At 34.8% G+C, this 18,425-nt stretch overlaps 1 protein-coding gene across 5 annotated transcripts in view; it reads left to right on the top strand.

Annotated features, from left to right (window-relative positions):
• The first annotated feature begins 6,313 nt into the window (after positions 1–6,313).
• The window catches only part of LOC134270922 (uncharacterized), a 38,521-nt gene continuing 26,409 nt past the window's right edge, over positions 6,314–18,425 (top strand). Inside the window, exon 1 of one of the 5 annotated variants that reach the window (XM_062753188.1) lies at positions 6,314–6,446. The gene's annotated coding sequence lies outside the window, so the exon portion shown is untranslated. Of the gene's footprint in view, positions 6,447–9,656; positions 9,678–16,588; positions 16,765–18,227; positions 18,373–18,425 lie in introns of those variants that run through there. The other 4 variants (XM_062753205.1, XM_062753178.1, XM_062753212.1 and 1 more) reach the window with 4 other exon arrangements.

Raw genomic sequence — 18,425 nt, forward strand, 5'->3', positions numbered from 1 at the left:
AAAATTCCGTGGCTGCCCCCCTCCTCCCCCACTTTCAAAATCGATGCTACGTGCCTGTCTTTTCACATGTGTCTCCAAATCTCTCCGTCAGGTGTTCTTTGGCCTCCCTCTCTTACGTTTTCCTTGTGGGTTACAGGATAGGGCTTGCCTTGTGATGTTCTTATGTGGCTTGCCTGGGGTAGTCCTATCCACATCCACCTTCTCTGCATTATTTCTGCTTCTATAGGGTCTTGGTTTGTTCTTTGCCACAGATTGGAGATATTTTGTCGGACCATCTAATCTGGAGGATGCGTCTCAGACAAGAGTTGACAAATGTCTGAATCCTGTTTATTGTGGCAACAGTCATCCTCCATGTCTCATGACCATAGAGAAGCAAAAGTTCAACATTGGTGTTTAAAGCCTAACTTTGGTGCATGTTGTTATACCCATGGTCTTCCAGATGTTTCCAATTTGCTGGAATGCTACTCTGGTCATACCTATTCTTGCCTTTATGTCAGCTTCTGTTCCTCCTTGTTGGTCCACTATACTGCCAAGGTAGGTGAAATGTTCTACTTCATCTATTTCCTGACCTTCTATACAAAATGGTGATGTGATGGTGTGTTTGTCCTTAGGATCTTTGCGATATTGATGTTGAGTCCTATATCTGTGCTGATGCTTCTGCCACTATTGTAATTTTCTCCTGCATTTGTGCCTGGGTATGTGATAGAGGTGTCAGGTCACCCGCAAATTCTAGGTCGTCTAGCTGTGATCATGGTGTCCATTGTAATCCGTTTCTTCTATTGTCTGTGGATGAATTCATTATTCTGTCTATTGCATGAAGAAACAGAAAGGGTGACAAAAGACATCCCTGACGAACTCCTGTTTTTACTTCGAATGGTTCCGTCAGTTGTCCTCCATGTATGACCCTGCATGTCAGGTGTTCATAAGAGTTGCGGATGATATTTACCAGTTTACAAGAAACTCCATAATGTCGCAGAGGTTTCCATATTGTCTCCCTTTCAACACTGTCAAAGGCTTTCTCATAATCTATGAAGCCTCCATAAAGGGAGGAGTTCCATTCAGCACATTTCTCGATGAAAATGCGCAAAGTTGCTTTCTGCATGGTCCGTACAAGATCTATTTTTACAAAATCCAGCTTTTATGTCACGTAACTTCTGTTCATTATGATCCTATTAAATACCTTCCGTAGAACATCCAACGGTGCTATTCCTCTAAAGTTTGTCTCCCTTTTTGGAAGCTTGATGAGGTATCCTTCTTTCCATTCTTCTGGGGATTGTTTCTGTTTCCCATATTTTCAGGAAAAGCGGGTGGAGTATGTTGGCTGAGTTGTCACAATCAGCTTTAAGTGCCTCGGTTGGAATATTATCAGGCCCTTCTGACTTGACACTCCTCATCTGTTTTAATGCTATTTTGATTTCCTCCTTAGTAGGAGGTACCCCGTCTAGGTCTTCATCTACTGGTGTATTTAGGAGGGTTAAGTGTAACAGGCCTATTTAACAATTCTTCAAATGAAACATATGGAGATTACGAACAGTATCCAAGATCAAAGGTCCATAAAACAATACAAAATAGGAGCAGAGCAAACACGGACCTCCGAAACATCAGAAGTGGGATCAGGTGCCACGGAGGAGTGAGCATCCCCTGCCGACCGGTCACACCCGCCGTGTGCTCCTTGTCATGTTCGGGAAATAACGAAAAAATCCGTTGTCAATTCAGTGTATAAATAATGGACTATCAATAAGTAAGAAAAACGTCAGTCAGCATTTAACTAAATGTATTTGCTGACAAGGCCATTGTATCGACCATAGAACTTACGAAATGATGATTTTAAACGAGACAGCTGAAATTCTTGGTTTTAGAAATTGTTCGATCATACGTAGAGCATGCTCTTGCGTATCGAATCAACTGAGATATATAAACCCCGTATGCAGAAGATGAAGGTATATTGCTGCATTTGTAAGGGAAGTTGACGATAGAAAAGTTAAAATGTTCTTTTCATCTCCTTCTTTGTTCTTCTTCCCCTTGTAGTTGTGTCCCTGTTTTGTCTTTCACTGGCCTTTCTTGTTTACTTCACTTCCCAGCTAGCTTCTTTTTGATGTCATACACATCTTTCAGGTTTCCTACTTTTGCAGCTTGTTCTGCTTCTGTTACTAGTCCCTCGATGTCCCTTCTTTTGTCAGCTTTAATACTTTGCTTTGTTCTCTTGATGGCCTCGGCATACTCTTTGTATGCCTTAGCTTTTTCAGCTCTTGTTTTGCTTGAATTGACCACGGCCTTCTTATCCTTCCTCTACTGTACTTTCTTAAGTGTGTCATTTGTGATCCAGTCTTTATGATGGTACTATTTTACTCCAAATATTTCATGGCAGCTGGTGGTGATGGTCTCTTTTATCCTTTTCCAATGATCTTCAACTGTTGTTAGTTCACCTATTTCCTGTAGGGCCTGGTACTTGTTTTTCACCGCAGTCTTGTACTCTTGTATAAGATTTGTGAATCTTGGAGAAACCTTGTGTTATATCTTATTCTCTGTGAGTTTCCTCCTGTTTTCATTTTCAGTTTGAAGCTGCCTGTCAGTAGATGATGATTTGAGGCTACATTTGCTGCCTGTTCGACCCCGTTCCCCAACAAAGATCTTCTAAACTTTTTATTGATATATTATGATCTATCTGATTTTCTGTTACTGGTCTGGTGATACCCAGGTGACTTTGTGGATTCTTTTATGTTGGAATAAAGTGTCACCAATAACTAGTTTGTTGAATGCACATAAGTTTGCTAATCTTTCACCATTTTCATTCATTTGGTCCAATCCATGTTGTCCCATGACCTCGCCATTGTATTCGGTGTTAACATTTCCAGTTTATGCATTAAGGTCTCCCTTTACTCTGATGATGGTAATATCTCTTTCTCTACAGGTGTCTTTGAAGTCTGTTGTAGAACTTATCTTTTGCCTCTTCCTCTGCATCATTTATTGGAGCATAGCATAGCATTGTATAATATTTGTGCTAATCCGTTTGTTTTGTTTTAAATGATGCCTTTATGATCCTTGGGCCATGTGCTTTCCAGCCTATTAATGCTTCCCTTGCTGTTTTGGATAGCATGAATGTAACTCCTTGGGAATGCGGTGAATTTTCTTTTTCATGTCCGGAATAGAGGAGTAATTCACCAGTAGTAAGTCTGCACTGTCCTGATTGAATCCATCTTGTCTCATATGCCGAGCAGTGTCAGATTGTATCTATAGTTTTTACGTCTCTGCTGCAGTTTGCGCTGTTTTCCCTGCTTCGTACAAGATCCTTACGCTCCAAGTTCCAATGCTGATGTTTCTGGGTCTGAGAAGGGTTAACTTTCCAGTCTTGTAGTTTACTTCTGTCTCTGTGTATCACCACAAGGCGTGCATTTGGGGAACCTTCTCTTCCAAAATTTGAGAACTCTTGATTCAATCTTTATTGCGTTTGTGTAGCGCTTGTTGTTTTACATGGTAGGGTTGCTATCCTTGCGCAAAACCCCCTTGACTCGGAGGACTGGTGACTTTCTGTTGGGGTTTTCCTTCCCTTAGTCAGAGGTTCTAGTAATTTAAAGGCGCTGGAGACTCGCCTTTTGCCACTGTCACTCAGCTACCTAAGTATTTCCAGGGTCACCAACTGGACATGTGATTTGCTGGCAGCACATACTAGTATTTGAGACGGTGGGCAACTAGGCATTAACTCTAAGTTTTGATAGTGTAACTTAGGGACATCAGTTACATCCTTCGAGACCTTCACCAGCCTTTGACCCCATTAACTATATTTACGTCACCTGTAATAACGTGTTCAGCAGAACTACAATTATAGGATGAAGAAGAAGATGAACACTATTGAGAATTAGGTTTCAGATATTCGAATCTGGGCTCTGTAAAATTTTCTTGTAATTAAAATAGTGTGGAAGCAATAGTCGATGTATATATTTGTGCAGTCTTATCTTGAAATATGGTGGAATACAAGACTGGACCCTTTTGTGATTAAGAATATTACTCCGCATCAATTCCTTTATAGACCCTTTTCCTATGACATATTTTGTCTAGGAGTTATTCCCCTTAGCCGCCATATTGTAGGGCAACATATCCAGTTCCCTTCATTATTCAACCAAGTTCAATTTGTTATACTGGTTAATGAGATAAAGATAACACTATTTTTCTTTTGAATATACGTTTGTCAAGGCTTCTATTAATTCATGATTTTAAAATTGTAAATATTTTCCAACATATATTTCTTGCATGCATATTAAAAATTGGTTGCTCAAAGAGGTAAATTCACTACTTTGCCCTACAAGATGGCGGCTAAGGGGAATAACTCCTAGGCAAAATATGTCATAGGAAAAGGGTCTATTGGCATGTGATTGAAGTTTAAGGAAAAGACGGATTGTAGCGTATTTTCAATTATACTTGTAACAATAGTTATTGCCATTTATATGTTGACTTGTTATGTGAACTTGAATAAAGATATCACAGATTCTTACACATTTGCTATAGTAATTCATTTCATATTCCAATATTTTACATGGATAAGAGAACGTTAACACAACAATAAAACTATATGATAAACCTGATTACTTCATTTTTTTCTATGACATCGTGAGAATCCCGTACTTATGTAACAATTTTTACTTATCACTTGCATATGTACGTAGAAAATCGTTTTGCAGAATATATAGGAATATTTGAATGATTTCAATGATTTCAAATGAAATTACCCCCCCCCCCCCCACCCGCCTCCCATATTATCAAAATGGCAAAGTCCCATGTTTTGCTGTGGCCGGGAAACCCAAAAACGTAAAATGTCGATATACAAGGGTGTATTTATGGATATTCGATTCCTCTAAAAATGGAGAAAAAAAAAATTTCATGTGGAACAAGACTTTGTGTCATTTTTTTACAAGTCCGTTTGTAAGAACTGAAAAAAAGAAAAGAAACCAAAAACTTAATTTGAAATGCTTAAAACTATACACAGTGTATATATACAAATTATACATATTTTCCATCACATGTTAGTTAGCGATTTGATAATCCCAACTTCTGCATCTACAGTTACTTTCATGGATTATATAAGATATGTGTTACTTTCATCGATTGTATAAGACATATGCATGTATACGTGTATACATGTGTGTTTATGTTTGTAACCTTTCTTTTAGAACTTTCTACTCTATCATTGTAAAAAAAAAACCTTTATGCCCTCTGGGCCCAAAATAGGAAAATAAAATTATCTATACAAATACGTGGTTGGTCTGAAATACCTGACGTTTTCCAGGCTTTTTTACGATTTTGATATTTTACGGGCAAGTAAAATATAAAAATAGTAAAAAAAAAAAACCCGGAAAACTTCAAGTATTTTGATTAATATATTGTGCATCTGAGCTATAAACTAGAGTTACTGTGACGAGCTCACTAAATGATACCCCCCCCACCCCCCACCCGCCTCCCATATCATTAAAATGGCAAAGTCCATGTTTTGCTGTGGCCAGGAAACCCAAAATATGTGTCGGATCAAAACATAAAATAGGAGGTGCACAATGGAAATATGTAATTAATATTTAAAGATTCTGTGAAAGTTTCATTAAATTTCACTCAGTGGTATAAGAGGAGTTGCGGATAAGAGATGGGTACCCCAAAGTGTAACAGACGGACGTACAAACAGGTAGACGTACAGCTAGACGGACGGACGGACATACCGATTACAGTATACCCTCCCACTTTTCAAGCGGGGGTATAAAAACCATTGTTTTTAATTTAAAATATTTTTGATATCTTTGAAGCGCGGTTTATTTTATGTGTAAATAACAGGAAAATTCTATGTTAATTGATTTATACTTGTATGAATTGTCAAACTGTTGTTGATGATGAACATCATTTTTTTTTTTTTTATTATTTGTATTTCCTCTTTACAAACAACTACGCAGTGAATATTGTACACTTTTTAACAATACATGTATAATCCTATGAAATTCTTAATCCAGCAGATTTTAAAATCAACAAGAAATATTTGTAACTTTATCTACGTGATGCATTTTTTGAAGTATAAGAAAATCTATGTGACTATATATATATTTGTTTTAACTACATATGCATGGCTTGTGTCACTTTTTTTTCAAATTATACGAATAAAATAAAAATATATATATATAATTCGAAACAAATATTTTTTTCTAATTTTGATTATCTGTAACTTAAAAAAAATAATGCCACATATGGTTTAAAATTGTCGCATGAAAATATTTCAATTTTTAATCTTAGTTTTGAGTCAAAATTGGTTCTTTACCTCGGGTTCGGGGAACAATATTCACAATAAAGTACTTCCGGTTCAGATTAAAGGTCACTGATGCGTTTGTAATCTATCCATTCTGTCATCTGTAGAAGATAATTTTCATCAAATTCACGATAATGTGATGGATTCACTTGCCAAAGGAGGGATCTAGGTAAGGTTGTTTATACAGTGCACTCAAATGTCCCAGCTTCTGAACACAGATGGAGAAGAATGCTAAATATGTTGAAGGGTTACCTGGTTTTGCACAGCGTTTCGGATTAAAAAATGCATATGATATTGATGATATCGATTCTGAACACTCTAAAACACCAGATCCTGTCTTCAAGCAAAAACTGTGTTTTATGAATGAGTTACATTGAAAAAGAAGTCATATGGTTACTGTAGAAATATATCGAGCCAGGAAGTATTTTAAAAAAAAAAAGATCCCTTCCCTTTCAGAACTTTTCATTAAGCCAACCCTTCGAACAATCCATACTGATTTTGTGTACATTGTACAATGTGATGTCTATTTTAAATTTTTATCAACAATGCATTTAGCATGTTTGTTTTTAAATAGAATGTTATTTTGTTAAAATTGAGATAATATGTTGATCGACGATCTAGGCATTAGGGGGCGTGAAGATACCTTTTTCGGTGTAGCATATTTAGATTTTAGACCCATTCCTTCAAAACTGCACTTCACATACATCACATGACGTCGTTTATGAGTTCATACATTGCCAATTTGAAGGCTGAACAGTGTTGAATTTATTAAAGAATGTTTTTTTTAACCCTTTTACTATTCATCGCATATCTGCAAAATATATATGAATCAAATCAAGGCAAGGTTATTTTTTGTTGAACTTTGTTGTCATTGCAGAAAAAATTCTATTGAACAAATGAGCCGTAGTACAAATTTTCTCTTTGCCCAGGCATTGTGACATTAGAGCTAGTAGTTACGAGTGGCGCTTTGTGACTTGCTAAGGCCAAAATAAATCAAAATACTGAGACAGTATTGAAAGACGGGGTCAAAATAATCTTCATGCTAGATTTCACAAAATAATGTGATTTTTTTTTTACGAGTTTTAATAACAACTTTATTTTTTCATTAACATACTAAAAACAAAACTATGAATAATATACATTCACATTTTTCATTTAATTTGATTTGAAGTAGAAATTTTAACAATTGCTGTCTGGAAACCTTTCTGAACTGCTCCGAATTTCATCAGGTATGAACTAATAATTTTTCCAGAAGTAAACAATGGATAATGCGTACACAGTCATAATAATACGCAAGATAGTACTTTGTCTACTAGTGTTATTTACAGTTAATATTTTCAGTTTTAAATTATCAAAATTAGGGATGTCAACGAGTACCCGGTTAACCGGGTACTCGATCGAACGTCCGAGTATCGAATACTAAAACTGGTACTCGGTTACTCGGATGTATATTTTTAAATATTTCTAAGCTTATTTATTAATGCATTAAAACATCGGTTTTAAAACGTAAAATGTTCATAGCACTTGTACATACAGTAATTAGGGTTTCCTACGCCTCTAAATGACCGTTACCGCCTGTGGCAGTGTTTATACAGTAATTATCGTGACCAAGCACCTGATGTACCTGGCTTTTCTCACCTTCGACTGTTTTCTACCTTTATGTTTAGTTTGCTTTAATTATTTGTTTTCATCGAACATCGTTTAAGGTCATTTATATTTAAATATATAAATCAAATAATTTTGTCAATTCTCGAAGAAGCCGCAAATTCCCGGGGAAAGAGACAGGCAATATTGCACGTGCGATTGTTGATATGGATGCGTTTGATTACATGCCAATTAATGCAAATGGTTGAAGGCAAATGCTTTAAAAATCTTATGTCCATCGTTGCTCCAAACTACAACTTACCGTATCGTAATTTTATGAAATCTAGGATCAAAAAGTGTACGAAGATCGTATAAATCTCTGTTATAGGATAACTTGATCAAGTTTATACCGTACATGTAGCTCAGACAACTTATCACTTGGACGTCAAACGCACCTAAGAGTTGCATTACAATTACGGAACAGATTATTTTTTAAACAAAAACATTGTGAACCATATATTTTATTTCTCGTATATATCTGATAAATAAACTGAACTTTAAAAAAATGTTAGATTAAATTTCGTCCGCTACAAAGTGGTCATAATTTTTACAACGCATTTGCAGGTAACCTCCTATCGGTTTAATTTCTACAAGAGTTTACAATGTTTTGCAGTTATCAATTAACTTGTTCATATTTATTTACACTTTTACCGAGTACCCGGGTACTCGATCGGAAAAACGTCCGAGTAACCGAGTATTAAAAATTGACCGATTTGACATCCCTAATCAAAATACTTTATTAGTTGAGTTAGACAAAGATTCATATCAATTTCTTCAGTTTGATACAAAATGTTTATGTTTTGATCGAAACAATTTCTGCACTCTTTCGTATGCGTAGATTTAATTCATGTGTTATCACCACGGCTTCCGTTTTCTATTTATAGGCCTCTGAGAGTAAACTAAAAGACGGGGTCACGTGACCCCGTCTAAAAATAGTCTTGTTTCCTGCTACCCGACCTACCCTATTTTTTTGCACCCGACCCTTAAGTTTTTTTTGAGCTTTTGGGGAAAAATTTCAAAATTTTAGGAATTTCATGTTTCAAAAGTGAAAAAAATATATACTCAAGTTGTATTACATGAAATATATGTTTAAAATATGGACTTTCATAAATTTCCACTTGAGTTGTGCATCAAAAGACATGGAATTTCATTTTAAAAGATAATATTGACCTAGCTATGACATATTCATTTTGGTTTTGTAGTAGTTCATATCCAAAAATATGTGGAAAAAATAAAATAAAACTAAAAAATAAAATAATTTTCCTACCTACCTACCCTATTTTTTTCTGGCTGGTAGCAGGAAACAAGACTATTATTTTTTTTGGCCTAAGCTCACTTATAATATAGACCAGTTTACTGTCTAGATAACTTGTTTCATTGTATGGGCATTGTAGCTAAATAAACAAGGTGGATAACTCAGTGAATTTACTATGAACAATGCAGAGTATTCAAATTTCAACTTGTCATGTAAATTCAAAGCGAGAAGAAAACATTGAGAATATGAGTTTTCATCTTGATATGGATTATTGTTTAGGTTTTAAAAGGCATACAAAATCTCAAAAAGTTTGATACAATTAACTTGGTTGTTGTTATTTTCAGTGTAGCTGCTTTTTGCATACTTAATCTAAACCATTTGGGAGCAGATCCACACCAATTTGGTACATTGCATATTCTAACTGTGGAAAAGGGCTCTTAATCCGAGACACAGTTCAAAAACTTATTCTTACTATCCTGTCGTGGATGGCCACTATAAATGGTACAGCAGCATTTTAGTTTTAAGTTTTATATGATGGAGAAAACCTTCAGTATAAGACTGGTATACTTCTCCAGGCTGCAGTTTACCTGTTTGGTGTCTGAAACCTTTAATATATATGTCCTTGTGTGAACTATAGTGTCAAAATGGATAACTTCTAAATCAGTTTTAGGAGTGTGCTTTGAGGAAGCTGAGTCGTTCAAATCTGTGTTTTTGGTTCCAGCTCTCCATTCCTGGTACAAACTGACAATGCAGGAAGAAGTTATATTGGGAGTTCGAGTTGTATGTCCATTTATTATTATTCTGTTGCTCTATTTACAAGGGCTGTATCACACTATTCACAGGCACTTGTTTGGTATACGAGGTACCCCTACTTATTTGTATGCGTTTGTGTGGTAAAAATAAGAAAGGGTGCCCAGTATACAAAAAAGTGCCTTTGGGCTGAATAGTAAGAGCTATTTGTTCCCTGGGAAATTTCTCTAAAAAAATCTTCAAGATAAACGGGACCAAGATTAGCGGTATTAATTTGCAAATATTCTAAATAAGTCAGAACGAGATTCAAATTGGTCCAAATCTCATGGCCTTCAGGAGAGGGTTGGGCCACAATAGGATATCAGCTGGGGAAAGTTTTATATTGAAAAATTTCTTTCTTTCCTGAACAATAAGGCTATGATTGGTGATATCATTAAGTTAATATTGTAAGATCAAGTAGGTTCACGTTTATGATTTTCCAGGGATTGGATAGGACCACATTAAAGAACAATGAAGAACAAAAGAAAAAAATCTTGTCAAGAACAACATTGTCATGATCATGATGATAAATCATATTAATACGTAAGCATCCTCAAATTTGTTCAAATTAATATATCTATGGTCCATGTGGGTAGGAGATAATATTCAGAAGAGGTGATTCGGGTGAGCTGTCTGGCCCATAGGCCTTTGGTATTTGATGGATGTCTGTGGTTGGTGAAATTTTAAATGTAAAATTGATCAGCTACTTGTAGTTATTTAATGTTATGATAACATGAATAAATAATGGTGACAAGTGGATAAAGGAAATCCAATTAGCTTTTTAAGAATCTTTGCTTTGAGTAGACTTGTAAATACAAATCTCCCCTAAGACCTATTAGTCCCATTCACAAGAAGATTTAGCTATTTATATAAAGTCATGTGACAGTGTCCTTTCCTGATGCGGCCCCTGCATTCACGTGATGATATATAAAGCCCAGGGACAGGAAGTGGTGGCAGAGTTAGGTGGCCACTTGACTTTTGATGAGGAGAACTTTTTCCTGTTTTTAGATAAATCTGAGTACGTTCACACACAATCTTGATTCACAGACCCTCACACAAAAAAGTACTTACTGTGACTAATGTAACACACAATATTACAATCACAATACTACACACAATATCCCTTTTCTATCTGCTTACTTCTGATGGTGCATGTGTACTAATGCTTAAGTACAATCTCTCTGACTGATCAAAATTTTAATGAATTTTATAAGAAAGGTCACCAGGAGATGGGGTTCCTTCAGGTCCTTGTGTAGCGATCACATGTGAGTGGATCAAAGGATATCAGATTGCCTGAATTTGTTTACCTGTGGTTGTTCACCTGATATTGTTCACCTGTGGTTGTATTAACCTGATGTTGTTCACCTTTAATTGTATTAACCTGTGGTTGTTCACCTGAGGTTGTTCACCTATGGTTGTCACCTTATGTGTGTGGTTGTAATAACTTGATGTTGTTAATCTGTGGTTGTTCACCTGATGTTGTTCACCTGTGGTTGTTACCTTGTGTGTGGTTGTAATAACCTTTAAGTTGTGTACCTCTGGCTGTGGTTGTTATCTTGTTTGTGGTTTGCCTATGGTAGTTATCTTGTTTGTGGTTTACCTGTGTGTGGTTTACCTGTGGTATTTATCTTGTTTGTGGTTTACTTGTGTGTGGTTTACCTGTGGTAGTTATCTTGTTTGTGGTTTACCTGTGTGTGGTTTACCTGTGGTAGTTATCTTGTTTGTGGTTTACCTGTGGTAGTTTACTCTTGTGTGGTTTACCTGTGGTATTTATCTTGCTTGTGGCTTACTTGTGTGTGGTTTACCTGTGGTAGTTATCTTGTTTGTGGTTTACCTGTGGTAGTTATCTTGTGTGTGGTTTACCTGTGTGTGGTTTACCTGTGGTAGTTATCTTGTTTGTGGTTTACCTGTGGTAGTTATCTTGTTTGTGGTTTACCTGTGGTAGTTATCTTGTTTGTGGTTTACCTGTGGTAGTTATCTTGTGTGTGGTTTACCTGTGTGTGGTTTACCTGTGGTAGTTATCTTGTTTGTGGTTTACCTGTGGTAGTTATCTTGTGTGTGGTTTACCTGTGGTAGTTATCTTGTTTGTGGTTTACCTGTGTGTGGTTTACCTGTGGTAGTTATCTTGTTTGTGGTTTACCTGTATGCGGCTTACCTATCTGTTATACCTAGGTCTCTGGCCACCTCATTCTGTGACCCTCCATCGTACCTGTTTGGAGTGTATTGATTGATACAGTTTGTTCTGTGAGATAATTAATATGTCAGCACCTGCAGTGTAACCAGTAACCATTGATACATGTAGACATTGCATGTCCTCAGGTTCATTCAAACTGTCATGTCAAAGTCAGACTGATCATAGTAAACTATCACAGATAATCAGAGAGGACAGACTTCAAACAGAACAGTGTTTTATAGTATGACATAAACTCAATGGAGGAGAATCAGATTCTGGACTCTACATAACGTATGATTACTTGGTGATGGTGTGGTGAGGGGGTGATAGAGATGGAGAGGATGGGGGGGGCACCCAATACAAAGCTGTCATTCTATTTTCACTTTTAAGGAGTTGGGGGAATTGACAGACTGGCTATCAATTGTAAGTTATTGAAAAAAAAGTATATAAATGTATTATGTCAACTGATTAGTGAAAAGCAATTTGGAAATTATTTACTTACTTAATTCATCCCCAAAATACCTTTTTCACCATGTAAAGTTGTTTTATTATATTTTTTTTTTGGGGGGGGGGATACGATCCTATTTCACAGGTGTATTCCTTGTGAAAAGACCTTTCTTTTGATACCAATAAATTTGACCTCATGACCTTGACCTTTGAGTTTGACTCACTATTACCAGGGCTTTCATCTTCACAGGTGACTGGTGTATTCATTGTGACAAGACCTTTCATGAGGTATAAAAATATTTGACCTTTTGACCTTGACCTTAGAGTTTTGCCCAGTTTTAAAAAACTTTAGTCATGACTATAACTTTTGAGCTATTCATACATGTAGTACTGGGGCTTTCATATTTCACAGGTGTTACATGTAATTCCTTGTATAAGACCTTCCTTTATGGCTACAAACAATTTTTGACCTTTTGACATTGATCTTGGTGTTATACTTGTATTTGAGAAATTTCAACCCTAGCCATTATAAGCTGCCTTACGGGGCATAAGTATTTCATAAATGCATCCTTTTTTTAAAGAAAAAAGATCATTTATTGTAAAGCATCATCATATTAAAGATCTATCACAAATGCTTGATTAATATTGACATAATGATACATCACCAACCATGGAATGAAACAGTATATATATTGTTGCTTTACTTTTATATATGATCTGTTTCAATGTCATGGACAGATATTTTTCTGTGGGTAAAACAATTTTTTAAATATCTTCAAATGTGCAATATTTGCTGGCACCTGGTTTTCACTCCATTAATTTAGAGTTTGTTTACCATGCAGCCTTCCTTGAAGCCCTTCTTCCTTATTGAATCTGTATAGTATATATTTCATTCCTCCATGATGGCACTGTGACCCGCATCCTGTCAATTGTAAAGTAATGATAGAAATTGTGATTGTAATCAGAGATGTAGGTCTTTGTCAAAATTGCACAAAACACCCCAATCCTCAATTTAAAAAGCTGCTCTTTGATGAAAAGACCAGACCCTCTCTCAAACATCTCCTACGTGTTTCTCCGTGGCTCAGTCACAGTTTACTAAGAGACTATATCATGAGGCCTGGTTCATCACATCTGAAATTTACAAAATATTTAGTCCAGGAATTTAGGTAAGAACAGGACTAGACATGATAAAAAGTCAATTTTGGTTCCAACAAATCAACATTTTGGAAAGTGATTCAGGTATTTGTTAAATTGTTTTTTTTTTTAAATTTTATGGAAGAATTTATAATTTATATAGAAGAAATATTTTCAATACCTTTGTCTCTTTTTGTGCACTTATATGTCAAAATGATGCTATTTTAGCAAATCCATCAAAGTTTATAATACCGTATAATCCCTATTTACCACCCCTACCCCTATAAGCACCCCCTGAGGTTTTTTTCAATTGTCATGAAATAAGGGGCCCCTGTAAGTGATTAAAATCAACTAGAGTCGTATCAAATAAATAAAGAAAGTGAAAATGAAATTTGTCTATCATCCAATATCTCAGCGGAAAATGAACAATTTAGCGTATTTTGGGTGGATTATCTTCACTTTAAGTAAAGTTAGACATTATCTTGGTTCTTTCTTGTATTTATTTTTATTTTCAAACAATTTTTTGAAGTTTAAATATGACATTAAATATAATTAATAGAACACCAAAATAACCGCCCCATTTTTGCAATTTTCTAAGCGCCCGGGGCGGTTAATAGGGATTATATGGTAATTAATATACACATTTATAAAAATAACAAAATACTGTAATATAGACACTGGGATTATACCGAATGTATATCTGTTGTGCATAAGGTGACTTAAATTCACATTATGTAACTTGGCATGAATTTTTCTGTGATTTACTGCAGATTTGTTTACACAGAGCATATATTGGATTGACACTAAGGGCGTTTTGGTTTGTTAAAGAAAGACCAGGTTAAAGTTTTTGGAACAGCTACTGGTCTCGTGATCGCACATTTCTATTTAACTATAAGCATAACTAAATTTACTACAAGTCCTATGTAGATGACTGATATTAGTGATCTAAGGTGTGCGCTACCAGTCAGGTTTGCTCTGAACATTGGATCTGACCTACATTTTCCGCATGAGTGACTGGGTTAAAATATTTAGAGGAGGGACATTCTAGAGTATATATGAGCCTTATTTTGATCAAACTTGCATGGATGATTTATTTAACGTCATTAACACTTAACCAGGCTTCCTACAGATCCTGGATTTGACCTATACTTTTCTAGATGAGTGACCAGGCTGTATGGTTTATTCTGAAGTAAGTACTCCCCTTACCTGAACCAAACTTGCATGGATGATGTATCATTAGGGATGCAAACTACCCCAGTTGCTTCAGATGCTGGATTTGACCTTGAGTGACAAGGTGAAAGTTTTTGTAGCAGATTCATTTCATTGCATTTGCAAGCCATTCTTAGTCCAAACTTACTTGGATGATGTATTCAGATGAACACTGTCAAACTTGTTTTAGATGCTGGATTTGACTGGATGAGTGATTTAAGTTTTAATTAAGAGAAGTCCATTCCCAAGTAACTATGACCAAATTTCGGAAATGTGTCTTAAATGGATCCTTCAGTAGTTTGTTATTTAGAGTGGGACTTAATCTTACTTAAAAATAACACTCGTTGAGGAAAAATTTGTCTGATTTGAGGTAATCTCTGACTACCTTTATTGTTTTAATACTCATAGACATTTGGTATTAAATATTAAGATAAAATATTTTATTCAAAGCACTAGAGAGGGAGAGAGAGATAGAGAAAGAGAGAGGTTGCTAATCATGCTAATGGAAACAAATTTAAAGTAGTTATAAATTGTTTCTATGAAAATGTCATTGTGTGTGATAATTAATAATTTATGTTTCTATATAAACGTGTGCCAATGTTTATGATAATTAATAATTAAACATCAACTATATTTTATTGCTAATTATGTTTAAAAACTAACATACGCAATACCCTAAATATTTCTATAATTAATTTATTTGAGGTCATAAATTAGAAAGAAAAGTATTAATAAACATGATAAATATTTAAATTAAATTTAATACACATGTTTCATTTATTAACACTTTTAGAGATATTATTATATATACAACATGGCCACGTGCTGAACTAAACCTGCTGAAATAATTTATAAATATTCACTTGTACGTGTAGACTGTTTATAAATCTTGTACTTAAAAGGGCATGGATACAGTCATGAATTCCCGTTTTATTTTTATACAAAATAATTAATATGTAATATAACATTGATTGTTTTTTTTAATCATGTTTATGAGAGTGGAATTCAGTGTTACGGGTCTAACACCAGAGATGTCTGTACTAGTAAACATGGCCACAGAACCAAGCAGTTTCAGCTGCTACTTAATGACAAAGTTTTCTTACCCTGAACCACTAATAATTCCCTCAAAAGTGAAAATAAAATGACAGATTTGTGATGGGTGTCAAAATAAATAAAAAATTAATAATTATGAGATAAAAAGAAGTTTTTATAAATTTACTGTTGCGTTGGTCTGGACATGAAATTTGATAAAAATTTCTGTTGTAATAATCTTCCAGACTGCGTCTGTGACTCTGTAAATATTGTTCAGAAGTGACTGTTTGATGCAGCCCTTTACTTTTATACACAGAAGGACAGGTGTCTGTGAAGGTGGATTTTGAGCCCTTGTCTTAATTTGCATATATCGTATTGAATGTCTGTTGTCATCGCATTAATGTACGTATATAGTAATTAATCATTGTTTGTTAATGAAAAATGTGTTAAAGAAGCGGAGTAGGATTTGAAGGTGGATGTTTTTTCCTCTCGATTATGATGTCATTTTTAGTCCTCAGATTTTCAAAGAGGCGGTGAGAAATATAGGTCATTTAAGTATACATCTTACCACAAATCAGGGGGAAAAAAGGATGTAATTGTCGCGTTAGAAAGTTACGACATATTGTGGATATAAAATTAGGTCATAAAAATGTGGTTAAAACCTGGGAAATTAAAACGTTGATTGGCATAGGGCATTAATTCTGTGTGTTCATATTGTCTTGGAGTGGCACCTGTTGAAATACGACACTGGATTTCTTTGAACATCATTTTTTGTTCTGTTATTTGGATACTTTCAGGATAAGAGTAAGTATAACAGATAACAATTTATATGAATGAAAAAGAAATGGAGGTGCCAAAATCCTGACTCTAGATTTAAATGTTTTAGTGAACCTAGACAATTTCTAAGTCTTTTGATCTTTTAAAGACAGATATTCACCTTGGACTACTGCAAAAGAAAATCAATTTGATTGAGGTTATTCGTTTTTAAGGGGAACTGATTTTTTTTTTAACCTTTTGTCTGGGGCCCTGTTATGTGCTATTTATCTTAAAACGTCCTTTGTCAATGTTGGTCACCCAACAAAAGCTGATTGAATTCTTTTTTTAGGATTTACAAAAGATTTCAGTGGTTTGTGTGCTAGAAATCAGAATACAAGATATTTGAAAATCTTGCGATTATAAAGGTGCTGTGTGGGAATCTTAAGTTTTTTTCTGTTCTATATAAAATACTGGACAGTTTAATTTAGTTGTGACATTGTACACAGTTGATTTTGAGGAAGTTTTGTAGATATTGCCCAGGAAATAAACTCAAAATTATTGTATTTTTTTAATCAAAGGATCCCTGTAAACATGGTAAACCTGGAAAGTAAGAGATTACAACTAGAAAATATTTTATTCATTCTTATTGACCTTATTTATGCAAGTAAGTATAATATATCTAGAAAAGCAAGTTTTAGCTAAGGTTAGGAGATGTATAATTACCAATTAATAAATGCTCAGAGTTATAATGTCTTTTAACTGAATGATCAACTCTCAATGAATCAATTTGATAAACTTGTTTCAAATTAAAAGATACTGTCATAAAACCTAACCTAAAGTTTATTTTGTTTAAATGTGTGTAATATAAATATATTATCTTATTTAAAGTTATAGACTCTTTAGTTAGAAACTGGGACAGTTCACAGAGTTAATTATGAATGAAGCAGTGTTATTTCCTGTTCTAAGGTTCAGCGTTGATACAGCGTAGCCCCTGTCATTTTTAGGGTCTTTGGTCACTATCATCCCTCCCCCTGCTGAGAACTAAAGTGCAAAAGGTGTGTTTTTTATCCAGGTAAATTTTAATCTGGAATTGCGGACAGGTGTATTTCATTTATTTAACTGTCATTTCTCAGTCCACCCTGTATAAGCATTGAGAGAGAAAGCTACAAAGATAAATGATTTATATAAATGTAGCTTGACTCATAGATATAAAACTTAATGCAGTTATGTCACAGTGGTGATCATTTATCACATACACCAAGGTGTGCTCAATGTTTTCTTTACCTGAATATCAGAACGGAAATAAACTTTTTAAATTTGTTCAATAAATAAATAAGGTACACTTTAGGTGTCTGAGTGGGTCACATGCTATTTTATCTGGGTTTTTTTTTTGGCATGTCATTAAATGACACACCTTATGAAATTTTATAACTTTTTAAATAAACTCTGATTTGGAATCCTGGAAAGTATTGTGATTTGACGAGTAGTTGTATTATTGAGAGATAAGATGTAAACTAAACTACACTGAGTCAGACATTTAAAACTAAAAAGGTCACAGAGTAAAAAAGGATTTACAAGTCTGGCCTTTTTTGGATAAAAGGATATCTCTTATAAAAATACAATCCTTGATTAAATGGTGATTTGTTCTTGGAATGGGTGAGTTGTTGGGATTTTGGGGCTGTGTTTAGTCATTGAAATGATGAAACTTG

This window comes from Saccostrea cucullata, unplaced genomic scaffold (assembly GCF_032062105.1).
Source record: "Saccostrea cucullata isolate Sc308-1 unplaced genomic scaffold, CSIRO_AGI_Scuc_v1 ctg1632, whole genome shotgun sequence".
Classification (NCBI taxonomy): domain Eukaryota; kingdom Metazoa; phylum Mollusca; class Bivalvia; order Ostreida; family Ostreidae; genus Saccostrea; species Saccostrea cuccullata.